Source organism: Papaver somniferum, chromosome 3 (assembly GCF_003573695.1).
Source record: "Papaver somniferum cultivar HN1 chromosome 3, ASM357369v1, whole genome shotgun sequence".
NCBI lineage: Eukaryota > Viridiplantae > Streptophyta > Magnoliopsida > Ranunculales > Papaveraceae > Papaver > Papaver somniferum.
Genome location: NC_039360.1, coordinates 42,697,757 through 42,722,162, shown reverse-complemented (window position 1 = coordinate 42,722,162; position 24,406 = coordinate 42,697,757). Strand labels below are relative to the sequence as shown.

The 24,406-nt window shown below is 40.8% G+C and overlaps 2 pseudogenes; both read right to left on the bottom strand.

The window, feature by feature from the left end:
• Positions 1-968: 968 nt before the first annotated feature.
• On the bottom strand, positions 969-18,923 carry LOC113359360 (annotated as a pseudogene).
• A 44-nt stretch (positions 18,924-18,967) lies between these two features.
• Positions 18,968-24,278, bottom strand: LOC113359359 (annotated as a pseudogene).
• Positions 24,279-24,406: the final 128 nt, after the last annotated feature.

Genomic DNA, 24,406 nt, shown 5'->3' with positions numbered 1-24,406 from the left:
AAGGCCTGAAACAATCAATGGCCACTTTTTCATCTAAGATGCAGATCTTAGCCGTCCAAGGTTACCCGCTAACACATGGCAACCTTTGGTCCTAGTTTGGTCGCGCCTAAACAAAGCCAAAACCCTAAATTTTGGCCGCGACTAAACTGGGCCATATTAAAGCCATACTAATCATACTTTCATGTCACTGGCAACCAAACGAAAGGTTTCAATAATCAACGGCTACCTTCCTATTAAGATGCAAAATCTCGACCGTTGAAGGTCACCACCAAGCCGGCAAGTCTCCCAAGCTCAACTTGCCAGACAACAACAACATGCTACATGTTTTCCACGAAAACACTCGAGACATCAACACATGTCACAAACTGGGGGATGCTCATTGGGTATTGGTTTGGCGGTTTACAGCGTGCGACGTACACTACGCTCGTTATAAGAAAGTGTCATAAGGATGAGGCGGTTAGTAAATACAGAGAGTAATGGTGAAACGCTTTCTTTTATGGAACATAAATTCCAAGCGTTACTGGTTACCACCTCCTCTCATTTACTCACCCGTTTTCCATTTCTTAATGAGACCAGAGTACGTTTCACTTTGGCTTGTATAAATAGGCATTACCTATTTCCACCGAACGACAAGTTCAGGTCAGGAGGATACAACACTCAGAAAATATTTGCTAGCTTTCTATCTGTTAGCTTCCCACTTTATGATACAAGTCGTGAAAAAACTACTCTTCCAGAATCAACTATTCCGATCTCAACACTTTATTTGCTTCCCTCCCCAAAACCAACCCTTCTCCTTCACTTTGTGACCGAAACAAGTCTGGAACGGCCATTTCTTAGTTTAGGCCGGATTTGTACAGATTTATCTCTCGAATCTAAAGTACTCCCTTGCAGAACATTGTTTAGGGTTTAAATTCGTTTCTCACCCACACACCCGAAATTACCAAAATCAGCAGAAACCGTTTTCACCCTCAAACAGTCTTGACCCAAGTTTTATCCCTACTATTTGAGGCATCCCCATCCTGCTAAGAGGTGTTATTTTTCATGTATCAACAATGACCATTCTTAATGACTGACTGGTTTCAGAATGCTTGGTCATACTTATTCATCAAACTGAAAACAGGTTTCCTATACTCACATTAGATTCCATAATAAACAGGTTTCTGAAACCAGTCAAAATTTTCTGACGAAGATAAGGATCAAGCTAGAAATGAAGAGATAAAAAAGTGAAATTAAAGGATTAGAAGGAGAAGAAGGCATAAAGAGAGAAGAAGATGAAAGTGGAGAGAAGACTAGCAATTCATAATTCAACAACCTTTTTTACAACCTTGGCAGCTAATATAGCTGTAACACCACTCTTAACACATGTACTGCAACTACCAATTAACAAAAGAACTACCACTTCTACTGTCCATCCTACCAAGTATGTTGAGAATGTGATCAGAAGAAACTAAAAGAAGATTGCAATTTTTTCCCGAGTTTTGCTATAGCATTGTCGCCTCGTGTTGAAGGACCATTACTGGTACCACCCAGCTGGTGCACCTTACCTATGATAGGTTCGCATAAATTCTTCAACTCCTTCATCTTGTCATTTGTAACGTCTGAGTCAGCTATTTTCTTTCTATCGCACCACTGAATGGCATTGTAGACAGCATGCCTAATCTTCTTCTCATCATCCAATGCTAGCTTTTCTCCTATACTATCGAGCATGTTCCTGATGTGGTATGCGTAATTCTCAAACGAGTTCCTTGCTTTCACCTTATTCTTGTATTTTTCATCTTCAGACTTGTATTTCTCATCCTCTCGATCTCAGCGGGCGACAACCTCCCCTTGCTATTTGGAATTGTAATCACATTTTTGCTACCTGATGTGTTGTCCACGGCAGTCACAGTTAATATACTATCTGCATCAATATAAAAGTATACCGTGAGCTTAGCAGCACCACGAGGTGCTGGAGAAATTCCTTTTAACATGAAGGTATGCAACATGTGATTTTCACTAGTTTTAATTCTCTCACCCTCATACACTGGAAAATTTACACTAATTTGATCATCTTTGATGGTAGTATAAGGCGCTTGTTTCTTGGTGGGAATGGTTGTGTTCCTCGGGACCACCACGCTCATAACACCTCCATCTAATTCAACACCAAGAGAAAGAGGGGTGACATCCAACAACACCAAGTCCTTCAACTTCTTGCCACACTCGCCACTCAAAAAAGCATCTTGTGTTGCAGCACCATAAGCCACAGCTTTATCAGGGTTGATTTTCTTGCAGAGTTCCCTTCCATAAAATAAATCCTGCAATAAAGATCGAACCTTTGAAATTCTAGTGAAACCACCTACAAGCACAATCTCGTGAATGATGTTCATGTCCATCTTAGCATCCGTCAAACACATATCAACAGTTTCCATACATTTTTTGAACAAATCCAAGTTCAACTCTTCAAATTTAGCACGAGTGATGGATGATTCGAAATCAACTCCTTCATACAAAGCATCAACCTCACTTGTTTCCAGATTAGTAGACGAGAGAAATCTCTTTGCTCTCTCACATGATTTTCTTAACCTCCTAAGTGCCCTTGGGTTTCCACTGATATCCTTGTTGTGCTTCCTCTTGAAATCTTGAAAAAAGTGATCAACCATTCTGCTATCAAAATCCTATCCTCTGAGGTGGGTATCTCCAGCTAAGCCTTGACATCAAAGTTGCTCCCTTTAATGGTGAGTATAGAAACATCAAAAGTACCACCACCAAGATCAAAGAAAAGAACATTCCTTGCATTCTTCTTCTTCTTGGTTTTATCAGTTGCATCATTCACCTTGTGATCAGGACCGTAAGCAATTCCTGTCGTCGTTGGTTCATTAATGATGCGCAGTATATTAAGGATATCAATCTTACCAGCATCTTTAGTAGCTTGACACTGAGAATCATTAAAGTAGTCATGCACTGTTACAATAACATCTTTGACAGTTGTACCTAGATAATCTTGGGAAGTTTCTCGCATCTTCATGAGAACCATGGATGAGATTTCCTCGAATGATAACAATTTTTCCTCGCCCTTGTAACTGACTTGAATCATCGGTTTCTCGTCTTCTCCAGCTATCACTTTGAATGGCCATAACTTGATATCACTCTGAACAGTGGTATCGTTGATTTTCCTACAAATTAAGCATTTCACATCTACATAAAAGATAACAAACTCATACAATGGTATATCGAGATTCTAACTCTATAACCTAATATAACTAAGTATCATGATATAACCAGATTTCGTTAATAGTCTATAGGTTAAACCTGATTTCCTTGATCGGTAAGGAAAAACCTGATTTCCTTGATCAGTAAGGAAAATTTTCTAGAAGCGGCAAAAAAAAAAAAAAAAACTCACAACCGATAAATTTGAATGCTCAAAATTAATTGATCATGACTTCCATCAAAAACAATAATTTCACAAGTTAAAAAGATGTCTAAATTGTTATTTTGCTACCCCCAATTTGAAAGAAAAAAAAAAACTCAAAATGTTAACCCACATATAAATAGATTTTAACTAGAATACTTAACCTTAAGACATCTGATTCTTACAGCGAAATCATCAAGAAATAGCATATTCCATTGTCTCTGCTGCTCGTCTTTGAGAAATTGGGGGAATGAATTTTACTTCTATGAAGAAGACAGTGGGAGTGGGAGAGACTATTGTATAAATGAGAAGAGGAATACTTTTTCGTTTATTTTTTTGTTTTATGAGTGGTCGTGTCACTCGTGTGTGGATTTGAAGTGATGACCTCCGGGATCTAGAATATGCAAGTCCGTTTTTGTTCAGAACGATTTTTTTGGGACTACTCAAAAAATGGGGGGGATTACTCTCAAGTTTTTGGGGTGGTTATTGGTAGTAATTTCCAATCATCCCTTATCTGATTTTTTTTAAAAATACCTACATTACCCTTAATGATTAACTTAGTTAGTGTGATGATTAATTAGTGTTAGTGTTATGATTAGCAACTTATTAATTAGTGATTAGTGAGTTATATTAGTGGGACTGTTTTGGGGACTACTCATACTGCCAAAATATGTTATATTTGGAGGTTGTTTATGGATTTCGTTCTGGAAGCAAAAAAGGGAGACTTTTACCCGACACAAGAACAGTAGCATCGAGAACAGTTGACAACGAGACTTCTGGAACAACCGTCTGACGAACAAGTGGGACCCCTTGGTCAAAACTCATATGCCGAGCCGCCCTATCGATATTGTAAGATACTTCTTTGAAAGATCCTCGAAAGAAAGACGACACATAACCGGGTGTGCAGCTTCGCATGAACACCATCTCTCCAACACTCATATCCTCTTTATCAGAAGACAAAGACATGCTCGGAGCAGGAGAAAAGGTATTGATCTGAGTTATGGACGTATGCACAGGAGCCCATGGACGAAAATTGACCGTGTGCGAGTTGTCAAGGAATCCAACCAGGTTCGAACCAATCTTTGGGCGCCTATTCGACCAGCGCAGTATCCTAGAGCCACCCCAAGACTCGGGAAGTACGGCCAACGGTTATGGAGCATACCTTTCGAAGTGCTTCCAGAGCCACGCTTGGAGAAATGCGGCATGAATATACGAGTCCACTTTCATGTAACCATTTGAAGCGCACATGTCCGTGACCAGCTGATCCAAGTGTGTGTACAGAGAACTAAGAAACAAGCCGCCAATAGGGAGAACGACACCTTTTGCCAATTTTATGGCAAACTTGATAAGTTCCTGTCTTATCTCCTTCTTACCCGAGCCGTCATCGAAAATATCTCTGAATAACCAAAGAGCCAAGAACGCCGCGACATGAAGCGTATTATTCTTCTGATTCGGCTCCAACTCATCGGGAAACCACTGAGACACCCACCATCCATAGAAGCACCTCGTCTCGTTTTCTTTCCGAACGAATCCTTTTGATTTCGCAACCAGAGCGGCGCGCATTTCTTCTTCATCTGCAGAAAATTTGACATCGAGGTTTCCTATTACAGGAAGGTTCAGCAACACGGCCACGCTCTCTAAGGAGATAGTCATTTCACCCCACCTGCATATGGTGGTGTGAGTGTCTGGACACTATCTGGAAATAAAAGCAACCAAGCCTGGAATATCTTTCCTAATTTGAAGCACCGCGGAAGCCGCGACAGCATCAATGATCTGCGCCTTGGTCAAACTGGCTTTTACACATTCCTGGCTCATCATGAATCGCATCCATTTCTCAAAGGGACGCAACTGACTCACAGAGATTTTAAAGTCAATAGGAGAAGCATGATACTCTTTCCTCTGAAGACAAAACCTTATTACACCTCCTGGCCGAACCGACCGGGCCTCTCCTTCACTTTCCGGACCAGTCAGAAGAATCGACACATACTTGGGATGATTTCCCCTAATCGTGGCGGATGTTATAAAGAACTCATCATATATGTTCGGCTTGGAATTGCCAACATCTTTCGGTACGGCAGAACTTTTGTCAAATGGCATCCTAACGAAAATTCTCTCACGCTACTTCCACCTTCGAAATAACCATAATGGAACAATACGAAGAGAAATTATTACGGAAAGTGCATGGAAATTATTTTATCAGACACAGGAGATCCATCCTGGACGCAAGCCAATTTGTTTCAAAGTCATAATGCACATAGGCAAAGAAATGGGGACTGACATACCCTTCATCACCACCTCATGCCAAGACCATACCCTGCAACAAGAAATTTGCGACCGGCCGAGGAAGCGCGCCCCACCATGGGAACCATACACACGGTCACACCAGGAAAAATGAGTAAACCCTAGAAGCTAGGTTTTCGCGGGAAGGGAATGAAAATTTCCAGCTCATGCATGCCTACTTTGCACGGTAATTGAGGCGGCCAACATCACTACGGTATTCACGCCTAAATGTTACTACAAGTTCGTGCAAAGCATACCTACGACTAGAATTCATACCAACACAGAAGGACAACATTTCTACAAGTTCATGAAAAGGTACGCCTACAGCTAGGGTTTGCAATAACACAAAAAAAAAGCAAGTTAAAGAGGAAGTGTTGGAAGACATACCTGGGATTCGCTCGTCCGCTTTACTGTTACCACACGGCCAGAATAAAAAAAATATAGGTGTGAAGTAAAAGGAGAGGCCGACCCTCCTTTTATAGGCGTGATACTTGGGAGTTTGAATAAGGAAAGGACTTCCTATTTGAGTCAAGTAAGGAAAAGAGACAATCGGGCCAGCGAAGGCCAATCACCATGCCAAGACCGTCCCCGCCATTGCCTTGGCCCCACCACACCAAGCCGTCCACCATGCTTGCCTCGCCAGGACCGTGCCATGCTTTGGACCCACATAGAAAGCCGTCCGCGCCATGACTTTCCGCACCAACACCGACAACTCGCCAAGCCAACGTCATGATGTTCCCTAACCCATCCAAGGTGATGTTTAGCCAGATTAAGACGACGATCTTCATCTCACCACTTCACGGTCTACACCACGAATAGAATCTACGCAAGACCGCCAAACACGAGGATCATGGACTCTCCTTACCTCTCGAAAAGGCCAATCACCATGCCAAGACCGTCCGCGCCATTGCCTTGTCCCCACCACACCAAGCCGTCCGCCATGCTTTCCTTGCCAGGACCGCTCCATGCCTTGGCCCCACATTGAAAGCCGTCTGCGCCATGACTTGCCGCACCAACACCGACAACTCGCCAAGCCAGCGTCATGATGTTCCCTAACCCATCCAAGGTGATGTATATCCAGATTAAGCCGACGATCTTCATCTCACCACTTCACGGTCTACACCACGAATAGAATCTACGCAAGGCCGCCAAACACGAGGAACATGGACTCTCCTTACCTCTCGAAAAGGTTAGTCGGACCTTCTTGACCATCTTTCCACAACTTGTCGTTTCGATTTTTGTCCTTTCCCGTCACCATATTATGCTTACCTCACAATAATTATCCTGTTCCGAGCTAAGCAGGGACTTAATGTTGATGGTGGCTTTTAGCTTAGGGTTAAAATCGTAAAACCGTACAACTGACATGACGTCACTATGACCATTAGCACATTTATTAAATCGATCAGCATGCCTACGTAATAATTAACAGGGTAACTTTTTTTATGTGTCATGTTCCACGACAGAACCCTTAACATTGACCGAAATCATCTATGCCAAACCCTAATTCTCATGCTACCGCGCCAAGGCATGCCAACCATGCCAGCCGCACTGTGCCAATAGAAAACCATGCCACCCACATCTCTGCGCCAAGGCAGGCCAACCATTCCAGCCGCACCACTGTGCCAATGGAAAACCATGCCATCCACATCTCCGCGCCAAGGCATGCCAGCCGCACCGCTGTGCCAATGGCAAACCATGTCAGCCACATTTCCGCGCCAAGGCATGCCAACCATGCCAGCCGCACTACTGTGCCAATGGAAAACCATGCCAGCCACATCTCCGCGCCAACGCATGCCAACCATGCCAGACGCACCATTGTGCCAATGGCAAACCATCCCAACCACATCTCTGCGCCAAGGCATGCCAACCATGCCAGCCGCACCACTGTGCCAATGGAAGACCATGTCAGCCACGTCTACCGCGCCAAGGCATGCCAACCATGATAGTTGCACCATACGCAAATGGCATGCCAAACCCTTGGCCCCACCATGCCAAGCCAACCGCACCTTCCCTTGGCACCAACCATGCTAGCCGCACCATGCACTAATGGTATGCCAAACCCTTGGCCCCACCATGCCAAGCCAACCGCACCTTGCCTTGGCCCTACCATGCCAAGTCGTCCGTAACAAACCCTTGAGACCACTATGCAAAGCCATCCGTGCCATTGGCCTTGGCCCCACCATGCCGGCCTTCCCTATACGGCTACCATAACGAAGGCGTGCGACGATCAACGTCCACCCTTCCATCCTATATGCAAATCCTAGTCGTCTAAGGTCGCCAAACAACGCATGGTAACCTTTGGCCCAAAACCCTAGTTTTGGCCACGCCAAACCGCGCCAAGGCATGCCATGACACATGTGCCAATGACATGCCAACCACCTTGCCGCGCCATACCATGCCGGCCTTCCCCATGCTGCCACAAAAATGAAGGCATGCAACGATAAAAGAACACCCTTCCATCCTAGATGCAAATCCTAGCCGTCCAAGGTCGCCAAACAACGCATGGTAATCTTTGTCCCAAAAACCTAGTTTTGGCCACGCCAAACCGCGCCAAGGCATGCCATGCCACATGTGCCAATGGCATGCCAACCACCTTGCCGCGCCATACCATGCCGGCCTTCCCCATGCGGCCACCAAAACGTAGGTGTGCGACGATCAACGGCCACCATTCCATCCTAGATGCAAATCCTAGCCGTTCAAGGTCGCCAAACAACACATGGTAACCTTTGGCCCAAAACCCTAGTTTTGGCCACGCCAAACCGCGCCAAGGCATGCCATGCCACATGTGCCAATGGCATGCCAACCACCTTGTCGCGCCATACCATGCCGGCCTTCCCCATGTGGCTAACAAAACGAAGGCGTGCGACGATCAACGGCCACCCTTCCATCCTAGATGCAAATCTTAGTCGTCCAAAGTCGCCAAACAACGCATGGTAACCTTTGGCCCAAAACCCTAGTTTTGGCCACGCCAAACTGCACCAAGGCATGACATGCCACATGTGCCAATGGCATGCCAACCACCTTGCCGCGCCATACCATCCGTCCTTCACCATGCGGATACCAAAACGAAGCCGTGCGACGATCAACGGCCACCCTTCCATCGTTGATGCAAATACTAGCCGTACAAGGTCGCCAAACACCGCATGGTAACCTTTGTCCCATAACCCTAGTTTTGGCCACGCCAAACCGCGCCAAGGCATGACATGCCACATGTGCCAATGGCATGCCAACCACCTTGTCGCGCCATACCATGCCGGCCTTCCCCATGCGACTACCAAAACGAAGGCGTGCGACGATCAATGACCACCCTTCCATTCTAGATGCAAATCCTATCCGTCCAAGGTCGCCAAACAACGCATGGTAACCTTTGGCACAAAAACCTAGTTTTGGCCACGCCAAACCGTGATAGACACATTTTTGTGTCTAATTTGTCTCGATTCTATAATTGATAGTGCTCATTTTTGTACTTATTACGGTGTGTTATGTGTGTGTAGGTATTTTTGGCCAATATACATTTTTGGAAAAATCGGCTCGAAAAGTTGTGCGGGGCACCCCCGGAGGACATTTACTATTCGGACTCTCACCATGGATAAGGGGCAACATAATTACTAAGGGGCATCCCTGCAGGGCATCTACTATTTGCACCCCCACTCTGGATAGGGGGAGACCACTTTCTTCTTAAAATTCAAAAGAAAAAATTGGCGGGAAAAAAACCAGTTTGCATACCAGAGTTAGGGTTGGATTTCTAGGCTGTTTTAGGGAGATTCAATCGCGGGAATTTGTTGGGCTGGACGTGATTTAGCATAACAGGCTTGGTATGAGCGCTGGAATGGATTGAGTTGGGCTAGAACTCGAGTTGGAGCAAAACAGAGGTGAAGTTACACACGGGTCTCTGCTAGCCTGATTTTTGAATTTTCAGGGAGTTTAAACCGGAGATAATCTTTCCGGAGATAGCTACTTACCTAATAGAGAGTTTGGGATGATTGGGAAAGCTCAGAAACGCGTAAACAAGTCGGCAGAGAAGATTATTTCCGTGACTTGCACGAAAAGAAAGAGAGAATTTTTATCGGAATTTTTGGGTTTCTGAGTAGTATAAAAGGTGTGTTTAAGTCCTAGGGAAGAAAACGAAGTTATTGGAGCAGTCGCAGAGGAGTTTTTAACACTACAGAGGCGAATTGATCAAGTTGCAGGAAACCCGTATTTCTGCTGCTGCTGCTGAAGAACAAGCATTGCAACTAAGAACAACGTCTCAAATTTGTAACGCTGCTACAGTAACTTCTTTGTAACAGTCAGTCATTCGTTTTGCGACTCCAATACACCGTTGCAAACATTCAGAGTTATAGTTTTTCATATTTTAATCAACTTTTGAACCATAGACAAATATTTTGAGCAAGTGATTAATTTGAGGAGCTAAACCCCATTGCTGAGGCGACGGAGGAAGCCATTTTTCCAATTATTATGTGGTAAATTCTATTTAATTTAATTTTCGTAATTCTTTTATGATTATTTGCACTGAACTGAAATCGAATATATGATTCTGATTAAGTGGTTGTGTTCTCAATTGATGGGTCATGCTTAGGTTAAATCTTTTGATGGTCCATGCTTTCGATTTACAACTATTGTTTTGAGAATCTACTTGTCTAGGCGAAAATATTAGAATCACTTTAAACGTAAAGAGTTGCATAGATATTGACTAGATTAAATCACATAAAAATTGGAGATTGGTGGAATCCAAAGTATCAGTGCTTTTTATAAACTTGAATACAATTTCTTTTTAAGTTTTCTATTTTAATTTGAGTCTAAAATCGAGTCTACATAATCCGAGTTGAACGAACTTTCCTACCACTTAAAAACTACATCAATTTTTGCCGCCGCCGACGCGGATTTTTATTAGGTTTTAGGTTTTAGATTTATTTTATTTCTTTTAGAATTTTTGTTCTCTTTTACGCCTTTGGTATTTTTCGATTCTTTTCAGATTGGAGCGAAACTACAAGGAAAGAAAAAAGTACTATAAAAGGAAAGCATCGCCAAAGAAGGAAAGAAGAGAGGAATCCAAAAGGAGTGAAGAAGAATATTTTGTATATAGTTATTTTGTTTTATTTTCAGAAACTGTAAATAGGGTTTTATTTTTTGTAATTTTTCTTTTTATTTTTGGACACTTTTTGGACTTTATTTTTGGACTGGGACATTATTATTTTTAAACCCTACGGAAGGGTTGGTTTAAATAAAAATTGTGTGCAGAGAAGGACGATGATTACGATATCGCCTCGGCCCCTCGGGTTCGTACATGACATAGGAGTCGTGGTCCGAGTCTACTTCAGCGGTTCTTCGCCCGTATGGTACGGGAGGTAAGTTTTTTGAAACACCCGCGAATCCCCTGTCAGCGGGTTTACTGTATTCTTTCGTTTGCATATATGCTGAGGACTTGAAAACGGCTGCTTTAATTTCCTAGTAAAGGGAAAAAACTGGCCATACAAGATAAGGGTTCGGATTTCATCACCGTTCTCTTCTTGCACGCCTTAGGAAAACGAAACCAAACGCGAACCTAAGCCTAAAATTTTGACTAGAACGAGACCGATAGGGTAACGAGATTAATAGGAAAGTCGTTCGAAAAATATTGGTTACTCTTTTGAGCATACTTCGAAGTTCATGATGGTTTCTGTGAGTTGAATGCGTGACTGCGCCGCCTTGTAACCGGTGAGGCCTTGGGTATCAAAGCTCCACTGAGCTTCCCTCGCCTCGATTCAACTTACTTTGACTGGATTGATTCCAGAGGGGTTTGCTCAGATTGTAACGAGTTCCTTTTCGAAAGAATAGAAGCTGGTCTAGAAACAATCTAAGTGGAACCATCATGCTTTTTGTTTGCTATAAAATTATGTTTGATTTGGTTGAGTCAGCCTTGTTTTTTGATTGCATAGAATCCCAAATATCCCGATAGTGCCAGCAATGGAAACTTTGAAAGCTTTGTTGAACCCAACTAGGACTACTCGTCCTTCTTGTATCAGGTTAGCCGAAACTGAAGCAAATTATGAAATTAGGCCTGGGACCCTACAGATGCTCCCAATCTTTTTAGGGAAAGAAAATGAAAACCCATACTTCCATGTTAGGGATTTTGAGGAAATTTGTAGTACCCTAAAGATTAGAGACCTTGATGATGATGCTTTGAAACTTAGGTTATTTCCTTTTTCCCTGAAAGATAAAGCCAAATCGTGGCTACATAGTTTGGCTTCCGGTTCAATAGAAACATATGAACAACTTACATCTGCCTTTTTGAACAAGTTTTTCCCTAGGCACAAAACATCGTCTATTAGGACGCAAATCTGAACATTTTCTCAACAGGAGGGAGAATCGTTATATAGGTATTTGGAAAGGTTCAATGACTTATTAGCCCAATGTCCTCATCATGGTTTAGAAAAGGTTAGGCTAGTTCAAATCCTTTATGAGGGTTTAGATTATTCGACAACAACCATGGTTAAGTTTCTATGCACTGGTGGTTTTGAAAACCAAACTGTTGATGCGGCGATGGAATTTTTGAATGAAATCGCCGAAAAGACCCAGCAATGGGAATATTGTAGGGAACCCAAGAGAACAATTCTTCTAGGTAGAGGAAACGTTAATAGGGTAGAAGAAGGCTATGCATCAGATGCCAAAATTGCTGCTATAGCAAAAAGGTTAGAAGCTTTAGAATTGGGTCACAATAGTGGTAGAGTAGAGCCTTTTTGGGAATGCCAGAACAATAAAGAGCAAGCCAATGCTCTCTATAATAACACTAGGTTTGATAACCGTCAGAAGTTTGACCCATATTCAGAAACCTATAATCCTGGTTGGAGAAACCATCCGAACCTTTCATGGTCTAAGGACCAAGGTCAGTTTAGTAATTCTAATGTTCCCCCAGGTTTTGGCTATACTAAGAATACTTCAGGATCAACTCAGTTTCAGAATCAGTTTGGTAAGAAAATCTTAAGTCTAGAGGAAACTCTCACCTCGTTTATTCAAAATACTGAAAATATGCGTCAATTGCTTTCACAAAGCATAGAAGCTAGTAATAGGATAGGACAAGAACATAGTCAGGCCATTTCTGAATTGAAATACCAGGTTAGTCTGATCAATGAGTCACTAAGAGAAAAAGGTAAGTTCCCTAGTCAACCGATACCCAACCCTAGAGGAGTTAATGAAGTAGGTGCAAAACCATTTAATCAAGTGAATTCTGTCACAACCCTTAGGAGTGGTAAAACGGTAGACAATAAGGTAGCCATGCCTAATAGTGGACATACTGTAGACCCATCTTGTAGTTCCCAAGATGAGCCCCAGAAGGAGCCACTAACTGAAGAAACCGATAAAATTTCTAGTGATGCCAATGTGGTTCCCGACATGTCTCATTTTGTACCCAAAGCCCCATATCCACAGTTGTTAGCTCCAACAAAGAGAGAGTCGACTTTCAACGAAATACTAGAGATATTTAAGCAGGTAAACATTAACATCCCTTTATTAGAAGCAATTAGGAAAATGCCTGCTTATGCCAAGTTCCTTAAGGACCTTTGTACACGAAAGCGTAAGCTTAATGTCCATAAGAAAGCCTTTTTAGCTGGTCAGGTAAGTTCAATCCTTCTGAACCAAACACCCCTAAGTATAAAGACCCTGGATGCCCCACCATATCTTGTGTGATCGGTAATTATTCAGTAGATAAGGCATTGCTTGACTTAGGAGCTAGTGTGAACTTACTCCCTTATCATGTATACAACCAGCTAGGTCTTGGTAAGTTGAAACCGACTAAAATGACATTGCAATTAGCTGATAGGTCTGTCAAAATACCTCGTGGTGTCATAGAGGATGTTCTGATTGAGGTTGATAAATTTATTTATCCAGTGGATTTCGTTGTTCTAGATACTCAGCCTGTTCAGGATCCTAGTGCTCAAATACCGGTGATTTTAGGTCGCCCATTTTTAGCCACAGCTAACGCTGTCATCAACTGTAGGACCGTACTTATGAACATATCCTTTGGTAATATGACCACTGAACTAAATGTCTTTAATGTTAATAGACAACCTTCCGATGATTTAGAAGAAGTGAATATAATTAGCACTTTAGTTCAGGATCTAACTCAGGATAATTGGGACGACACTTTATTTGGTGATTCCTTAGATGAACTTGATGAGGAAATTCTCTTAAGTCAGTTAGGTGACCAAACTTTTGAACTAGAAGAATCTCTTGAGTACTTTAAAGAATCTACGGACCCTGAGATTCAAGCCACAGTGTTAGGCCTTACGGAGAGTAGTGTTGACCCTAAGTTTGGAGGTAATGAACTAGAAGAAGCTCTTGAGTATTTTAAAGACTCTGAGGATCCAGAAATTCAAGCAATAGTTAGAGGTTTGTCCGAGAATACTGACTACCCTAAGTTTGGGGGTAGTAATGGTCAATTATCTCCATTAGAAGTCCCTAACTTGGGATTCGAGCCTAGTGTACCTAAGGTATTACTTGAGTCACTTCAGACTCCGCAACCGGATCCTCCTGATATTGTCCAGGAGGAAATTCTAAAGACTTGTTGTTCGAATGAGTCAATTTGTCAAGACACTCATATGACCCAAATGGGCACAACAGAAAAACCCAGTTGTCTTGCAGGAAACCTTGGATGAGGATGTGCTATGTCTGTTCATTTTTCTGATTTGGTGCAGTTGTCTGATAATTGTGGCAATTTTATTTGCTTTTGTTGACCCCCAGTTGTTTCGACTATTGATATATGATTTGAAAGGTAATTAGCCATTTTGTGGTATTTGACGTCTGGATGAAGACTTTAAATTTAGCACTTTTTGGGAGGTAACCCAATCTCATGCAACATGGTAATATCTTTCCTTATCTCTTTTGCTTCAAATGGTAACAATTTCTCCTTGTTCATGCTTTTAATTTTATCTTTAGAACATTGAGGACAATGTTAGATTTAAGTTTGGGGGTATGGGAGAAACTTTTTAGTTGCAGTATGAATAAATAAACTCCAGAGCTTAGAAATTTATGCCTATTTAGGATTGCACTAACTAATCTAAGTGGATGGAAGCATATCGGTTGTAGGAGTTGAGGAACCAATATGATTAGATGGCAACATCTAAAGAGTCTATTCATAAAAGCACAGAGCTCAGGTGTTAGAAATAACATGATAGTTTCACCATATCTCGTTGAGTCCTTTTCACTTCTATTTTTATTTTGTTTTGTTTTTAAACTATGTTTCTCTAAGTGATTAGGTGGGGCCCACGATGCAAGTTGTTACCAATGCTAGGGTGAATTAGAGTGATTGAGATACCAAAAAAGAAGTTGAAAAAAAAAAGTTGAAAAAAAAGTTGAAAAGAAAAGAGATGAAGAAAAAACAAAAATTGAGACCAGTTTACATTTGACCAAAAGGAATAAATTCAATAAAGTCGACCACTGGTACCCTTGTATATGCCAGTTGTGTTGACCTAGAGTTAGGTTATCGACCACTGGTTCCCTTGTATATGCCAGTGTGTTGATATTAGTCAGACTAGTACCTCAATCCATTAGGATAGGTTCATTTTGGCGGAGGCCTTCAGACAAATATGGGAAACGCTGTTCACTTAGTAAACATCAAAACCATCTATGTTTTTCTATATCCATCTCTTAATATATCCATGTGATTGGTTTGACTCCGAATATTGATGTTCATAGTGCGACTATCTGAGTAGAGCTCTGTCACTTTATATGAATTTTAGTATGCTTGAGTGCAAACTCGTGTACATCAATTGGAATTTCGCATCAGGGTACTTCCTCCTGTAGTCAATAAGTATGCCAACCAAGGAGATTCTTTAGTGCCTTCCAAGGTTCTGCGTAGATAGCTAGGGTCTGGAGTATAAAGGTTTTGTGACTATACCTCTGGTAAGCCCTCCCGAGACTATAACTCGGCCACTAGGGCCACCTAGGGGTTTAAAGGCTTATTGCATACGCTAAATGCAATCGACGATGCCTGCGTTTGTGAGTTAGGATTTTATCTTTGCTCGAGGACTGGCAAATAATAAGTTTGGGGGTATTTGATAGACACATTTTGTGTCTAATTTGTCTTGATTCTATAATTGATAGTGCTCATTTTTGTACTTATTACGGTGTTTTATGTGTGTGTAGGTATTTTTGGCCAATAAACATTTTTGGAAAAATCGGCTCGAAAAGTTGTGCGGGGCACCCCCGGAGGACATTTGCTATTCGGAATCTCACAATGGATAAGGGGAAACCTAATTACTAAGGGGCATCCCTGCAGAGCATCTACTATTTGCACCCCACTCTGGATAGGGGGAGACCACTTTCTTCTCAAAATTCAAAAGAAAAAATTGGCGGGAAAAAAACCAGTTTGCATACCAGAGTTAGGGTTGGATTTCTAGGTTGTTTTAGGGAGATTCAATCGCGGGAATTTGTTGGGCTGGACGTGATTTAGCATAACAGGCTTGGTATGAGCGCTGGAATGGATTGAGTTGGGCTAGAACTCGAGTTGGAGCAAAACAGAGGTGAAGTTACACACGGGTCTCTGCTGGCCTGATTTTTGAAGTTTCAGGGAGATTAAACCGGAGATAATCTTTCCGGAGATAGCTACTTACCTAATAGAGAGTTTGGGATGATTGGGAAAGCTCAGAAACGCGTAAACAAGTCGGCAGAGAAGATTTTTTCCGTGACTTGCACGAAAAGAAAGAGAGAATTTTTATCGGAATTTTTGGGTTTCTGAGTAGTATAAAAGGTGTGTTTAAGTCCTAGGGAAGAAAACGAAGTTATTGGAGCAGTCGCAGAGGAGTTTTTAACACTACAGAGGCGAATTGATCAAGTTGCAGGAAACCCGTATTTCTGCTGCTGCTGCTGAAGAAGAACAAGCGTTGCAACTAAAAACAGCGTCTCAAAATCGTAACGCTGCTACAGTAACTTCTTTGTAACAGTCAGTCATTCGTTTTTCGACTCCAATACACCGTTGCAAACATTCAGAGTTATATTTTTTCATCTCTTAATCAACTTTTGAACCATAAACAAATATTTTGAGCAAGTGATTAATATGAGGAGCTAAACCCCATTGCTGAGGTGACGGAGGAAGCCATTTTTCCAATTATTATGTGGTAAATTCTATTTAATTTAATTTTCGTAATTCTTTTATGATTATTTGCACTGAACTGAAATCGAATATATGATTATGATTAAGTGGTTGTGCTCTCAATTGATGGGTCATGCTTAGGTTAAATCTTTTGATGGTCCATGCTTTCGATTTACAACTATTGTTTTTAGAATCTACTTGTCTAGGCGAAAATATTAGAATCACTTTAAACGTAAAGAGTTGCATAAATATTGACTAGATTAAATCACATAAAAATTGGAGATTGGTGGAATCCAAAGTCTCAGTGCTTTTTATAAACTTGAATACGATTTATTTTTAAGTTTTCTATTTTAATTTGAGTCTAAAATCGAGTCTACATAATCCGAGTTGAACGAACTTTACTACCACTTAAAAACTACATCAAACTGCGCCAAGGCATGCCAACCACCTTGCCGCGCCATACCATGTCGTAATTCCCTATGCGGCTACCAAAATGAAGGCCTGCAACAATCAATGGCCACTTTTTATCTAAGATGCATATCTTAGCCGTACAAGGTTACCCGCTAACACATGGCAACCTTTGGTCCTAGTTTGGTCGCGCCTAAACAAAGCCAAAACCCTAACTTTTGGCCGCGCCTAAACTGGGTCATATTAAAGCCATACTATCATACTTTCATGTCACTGGCAATCAAACGAAAGGTTGCAATAATCAACGGCTACCTTCCTCTTAAGATGCAAAATCTCGACCGTTGAAGGTCAAGTCTCCCAAGCTCAACTTTCCAGACAACAACAACATGCTACATGTTTTCCACGAAAACACTCGAGACATCAACACATGTCACAAACTGGGGGATGCTCATTGGGTATTGGTTTGGCGGTTTACAGCATGCGATGTACACTACGCTCGTTATAAGAAAGTGTCATAAGGATGAGGTGGTTAGTAAATACAGGGAGTAATGGTGAAACGCTTTCTTTTATGGAACATCAATTCCAAGCGTTACCGGTTACCACCTCCTCCCATTTACTCACCCGTTTTCCATTTCTTAATGAGACCAAAGTACGTTTCACTTTGGCTTGTATAAATAGGCATTACCTATTTCCACAGAACGACAAGTTCAGGTCAGGAGGATACAACACTCAGAAAATATTGTCTAGCTTTCCATCTGTTAGCTTCCCACTTTATGATACAAGTCGTGAAACAACTACTCTTCCAGAATCAACTATTCTGGTCTCAAAACTTTCTTTGCTTCCCTCCCCAAAACCAACCCTTCTCCTTCACTTTGTGACCGAAGCAAGTCTGGAACGGACATTTCTTGGTTTAGGCCGGATTTGTACAGATTGATCTCTCGAATCTAAAGTACTCCCTTGCAGTACATTGTTTAGGGTTTAAATTCGTTTCTCACCCATACACCCGAAATTACCAAAATCAGCAAAAATCGTTTTCACCCTCAAACAGTCTTGACCCAAGTTTTATCCCTACTCTTTGAGGCATCCCCATCCTGCTAAGAGGTGTTATTTTTCATCTATCAACATTGACCATTCTTAATGACTGACTGGTTTCAGAAAGCTTGGTCATACTTATTCATCAAACTGAAAACAGGTTTCCTATACTCACATTAGATTCCATGATAAACAGGTTTCTGAAACCAGACAAAATTTTCTGACGAAGATAAGGATCAAGCTAGAAATGAAGAGATAAAAAAGTGAAATTAAAGGATTAGAAGGAGAAGAAGGCATAAAGAGAGAAGAAGATGGAAGTGGAGAGAAGACTAGCAATTCATAATTCAACAACCTTATTTTACAACCTTGGCATCTAATATAGCTGCAACACCACTCTTAACACATGTACTGCAACTACCAATTAACAAAAGAACTACCACTTCTACTGTCCATCCTACCAAGTATGTTGAGAATGTGATCAGAAGAAACTAAAAGAAGATTGCAATTTTTTCCCGAGTTTTGCTATAGCATTGTCGCCTCGTGTTGAAGGACCATTACTGGTACCACCCAGCTGGTGCCCTTACCTATGATAGGTTCGCATAAATTCTTCAACTCCTTCATCTTGTCATTTGTAACGTCTGTGTCAGCTATTTTCTTTCTATCGCACCACTGAATGGAATTGTAGACAGCATGCCTAATCTTCTTCTCATCATCCAATGCTAGCTTTTCTCCTATACTATCGAGCATGTTCCTGATGTGGTATGCGTAATTCTCAAACGAGTTCCTTGCTTTCACCATATTCTTGTATTTTTCATCTTCAGACTTGTATTTCTCAGCCTCTCGATCTCAGCGGGCGACAACCTCCCCTTGCTATTTGGAATTGTAATCACATTTGTGCTACCTGATGTGTTGTCCACGGAAGTCACAGTTAATATACTGTCTGCATCAATATCAAAGTATACCGTGAGCTTAGCAGCACCACGAGGTGCTGGAGAAATTCCTTTCAACACGAAGGTACGCAACATGTGATTTTCACTAGTTTTAATTCTCTCACCCTCATACACTGGAAAATTTACACTAATTTGATCATTCTTTGTGGTAGTATAAGGCGCTTGTTTCTTGGTGGGAATGGTTGTGTTCCTCGGGACCACCACGCTCATAACACCTCCATCTAATTCAACACCAAGAGAAAGAGGGGTGACATCCAACAACACCAAGTCCTTCAACTTCTTTCTACACTCTCCACTCAAAAAAGCAGCTTGTGCTGCAGCACCATAAGCCACAGCTTCATCAGGGTTGATTTTCTTGCAGAGTTCCCTTCCATAAAATAAATCCTGCAATAAAGATCGAACCTTTGAAATTCTAGTGGAACCACCTACAAGCACAATCTCGTGAATGATGTTCATGTCCATCTTATCATCCGTCAAACACATCTCAACAGTTTCCATACATTTCTTGAACAAATCCAAGTTCAACTCTTCAAATTTAACACGAGTTATGGATGATTCAAAATCAACTCCTTCATACAAAGCATCAACCTCAATTGTTTCCAGAGTAGTAGACGAGAGAAATCTCTTTGCTCTCTCACATGATGTTCTTAACCTCCTAAGTGCCCTTGGGTTTCCACTGATATCCTTGTTGTGCTTCCTCTTGAAATCTTGAACAAAGTGATCAACCATTCTGCTATCAAAATCCTCTCCTCTGAGGTGGGTATCTCCAGCTGAGCCTTGACATCAAAGTTGCTCCCTTTAATGGTGAATATGGAAACATCAAAAGTACCACAACCAAGATCAAAGACAAGAACATTCCTTGCATTCTTCTTCTTCTTAGTTTTATCAGTTGCATCATTCACCTTATGATCAAGACCGTAAGCAATTCCTGTCGTCGTTGGTTCATTAATGATGCGCAGTATATTAAGGCTAGCAATCCTACCAGCATCTTTAGTAGATTGACACTGAGAATCATTAAAGTAGGCGTGCACTGTTACAATAGCATCTTTGACAGTTGTACCTAGATAATCTTGGGCAGTTTCTCGCACCTTCATGAGAACCATGGATGAGATTTCCTCGACTGATAACAATTTTTCCTCGCCCTTGTAACTGACTTGAATCATCGGTTTCTCGTCTTCTCCAGCTATCACTTTGAATGGCCATAACTTGATATCACTCTGAACAGTGGTATCGTTGATTTTCCTACCGATTAAGCGTTTCACATCTACATAAAAGATAACAAACTCATACAATGGTATATCGAGATTCTAACTCTATAACCTAATATAACTAAGTATCATGATATAACCAGATTTCGTTAATAGTCTATAGGTTAAACCTGATTTCCTTGATCGGTAAGGAAAAACCTGATTTCCTTGATCAGTAAACAAAATTTTCTAGAAGCGGCAAAAAAAAAGAAAAAACTCACAACCGATAAATTTGAATGCTCAAAATTAATTGATCATGACTTCCATCAAAAACAATAATTTCACAAGTTAAAAAGATGTCTAAATTGTTATTTTGCTACCCCCAATTTGAAACAAAAAAAAGAAAAAAAAACTCAAAATGTTAACCCACAGATAAATAGATTTTAACTAGAATACTTGACCTTAAGACATCCGATTCTTCCAGCGAATATCATCAAGAAATAGCATATTCCATTGTCTCTGCTTCTCGTCTTTGAGAAATTGGGGGAATGAATTTTACTTCTATGAAGAAGACAGTGGGAGTGGGAGAGACTGTTGTGTAAATGAGAAGAGGAATACTTTTTCGTTTATTTTTTTGTTTTATGAGTGGTCGTGTCACTCGTGTGTGGATTTGAAGTGATGACCTCCGGGCTCTAGAATATGCAAGTCCGTTTTTGTTCAGAACGATTTTTTGGGGACTACTCAAAAAATGGGGGGATTACTCTCAAGTTTTTGGGATGGTTATTGGTAGTAATTTCCAATCACCCCTTATCTAATTTTTTTTAAATACCTACTTTACCTTTAATGATTAACTTAGTTAGTGTGATGATTAATTAGTGTTAGTGTTATGATTAGAAACTTATTAATTAGTGATTAGTGAGTTATATTAGTGGGAATGTTTTGTTATAACATTATTATTGAGAGATAAGAAGAAGAAGAAGAAGGAAATATGAAGAAGAAGATGGGTGAACCCAAGAAATCTTTTTTTGAGTTTAGTAATTATGATTTGAGTGATTCATGTGATGATACTTCAGAATCAGAATCAGAACCCCCTTCACCTAATTGTGTATTTGTCAATACTTCTAATGATCCAAATATGAGTTATTTGTTAGATGATGAAAACTTTTTTCCCCAATATCAAGCTAACCAAACAAATGATGGATTTTATCATCCACAACCTGAAGATGAAGCTATGGGTACTCACGTATGCCTCATAATTAGTTAATGTAGCTTGAATTGTGCAAAAAATTGGCCAAACTCAATTTCTGGAAAAACTTCGGTCAGGTCAACCTAGTTCGGTTACTAAATTTAGCTTGCGAGGTAACCGAACCGTTCTTAATGTGTAGTTCGGTTACTAAATTTAGCAGACGCAGGTAACCGAACTACATGTTAATGGTGATTTTTTAGAGTTCGGTTATGTTTTTCCAGAACATGTAACCGAACTATTTTTATAGAGTTTACAGTGCATAGTTCGGTTTAGTCGATATCAATACTTTTGTTACCGAACCTCTTGTTCGGTAACGTCGTAGAATATATGTATACAGGTTTCTAACCGAACCCATGAGTTCGGTTTAGTCGAGTTTTTCAGTTTCATGGCCGAACTTTTACATAGAAAATCTAAATATCGAGTTCGGTAAGGCCCAAATATATTTCTGGAAAATACATAACCGAACTTGTTATTCGGTAGGGTCGATAAAAAAATTTAAATTACCGAACTTTAAGTGTTAATTATTTATGGTATTGACGTTGTGCTATTACTTGTAGGTTCCATGTGATCCAATTGAAACAATGGAAAACCAACCTTCCCCAGTTGGTATTTTGTACGATGACACATCCCATCACTACATGAATGACTTGGTATTCAAAAATCCGGAAGATGCAAAGAGTTGGGCTAGACAACATGCACAAAAATACATGTGCGTATTAGTATTGAATGGGAGAGAAAGCAAAACTCGCTTTGAAATAGTTTGTGAGAGAAGCGGTGATCCCGAGAAAATCCACAAGAGGAAGGGTTATGTTTATAAAGGAAAGACAAATAGGAAGAACAAAACTTTCTCAAAGAATATTAATTTCCCATTCAAGCTTGCATTTAATTTAAACGAAGATAAGGGTGGATGGGTTCTCTACAGGGTTATGCAAGGTTGTCATAATCATCCTCGTCCGGAGCATCTTGAAGGATATTTCATGGCGGCAAAGCTAACTCCTAAGGAGATGGACAAGGTAGCTAAAATGAGGACAATAGGTATTTCACCGATTCAAATGATCTAAATACTAAAGGAGGATAACACAGATAACCAATAATCTTTGTCCACAATTTACAATGCAATTGAAGCAATTAGAAGGAAGGAATGGAGAGATAGACAAGTAATGCAACAATTATTATTTTTTGCCCAAGAGAAAAACTACGCGGTTCAAAAGGATGTGGATTCGGAAGGAGAGATAACACAACTCTTTATTGCGCATCTGACGAGTGTTCAATTGGCTCATTGCTTTCATCAAGTTCTAATAATGGATTGCACTTATAAGATGAACAAGTACGAGATGCCATTGTTGAATATTGTTGGGCGTGCTTTGACGAAGTCACCGTTTACCATGGCGTTTTGTTTCTTAAGAGATGAGCAAGAACCTAGTTTCATTTGGGAACTAAAACAAGTTAAGGAAATCTTCCGAGGTGATTATATTCCCGGGGTTATAGTGACGGATAATGATGTCGCAGTGATTAATGCAATAGAGGAAGTGTCCCCACTAGCACATAATATGCTTTGTACGTTCCATATATGGTGTAATTTTATGAATAGGTGCAAGCCAATAATTTATCCACCCAAGAAAATAGGATATGAAGAAATTAAGATTCTACTGGAAAAAGATCGAGCGGATGCAAAAGAGAAAGTTGAAAAACAATACAATATAAATTACGCTAAATGGGTTGCATTCAACGGTGAATGGGAATCATTTTGTTGGTCCCTTACCGAGGAAGGGTATTATCTAAATATTGCGGAGTTTATCGCCCATTGGGATACTCTCGATTACCCCGGTGTTGTATCGTATGTTCTTCGCCAATGGTTGGAGCCAAACAAAGAGAGGTTTGTTTATGCCTATACCAACATAAACACTTGGGAAATCAAGCGACAAGTTTAGTAGAGTTGGCTCACCACCGGTTGAAGAAGAATCTCTTTGGATGTGTTGATAACTTCGTAACCATGTGGAATGCTATGGATAATTATTTCAAGCGTGACATTGATAGAATTAAAGAGAAGTTACAAAAAAGTCGTATATTCAAAATGAACGGAAAATATGCCGACCACCCATTGTTCAAGGGGATCCATTACAACGTATCTCGGCAATGTATGAAGCTGTAGATAATGTGCATCCACTCTATTTCCAAAAGTACCGGGGAAAATGACAGTTCCTAGCATATATAACCAAAAAGCGGTGACATGATGCCTAAGGGTCACCCTGTCCATCACCAACTTTCCTTTCTCCACCTTATTTTTTGTCCCTCCAAATGCTGCCTTCAACTTTACCAACTTGAACTTCTTCACCTTCTTCTTCAATGTTCCATTTGCCTCTCTTGGATTATACTCATCTCCATGTTGAGGGGACCTCACAGCACGTCTAAACTCACATTGAGACTTTCTTGCATCCCATCCTAGACATTTTAGAGCCAAATCTTCAAGGGCTTCATAACTCATTGAGGGGCTATATCCTTCTCGAAGACATTTACCTTCCACTGGTAAGCCGGTGATATTATGGCAATCATTGGGAGTAATTCCCATCTCGCCGAATGGAAGACGCATAGTATATGTCTCGGGATAATTCCTCTCGAGAAATGCGGATACAGAAACAGTTTCAAATTCTACATGTGCTAACTCAATAGCTTTCCATAACACATATTCTTTAACCTTAGATACAAACTCTTCACACATCAAAGAAAGATCTCATGTGGACGCCTTTTGACGTTTAATAAGATGAACTGCATCGTTATGATCCTACGAAAAGAACATAACACTATCAATACTTGACGAAACACTATTAATACGAAAAGAACGTAACA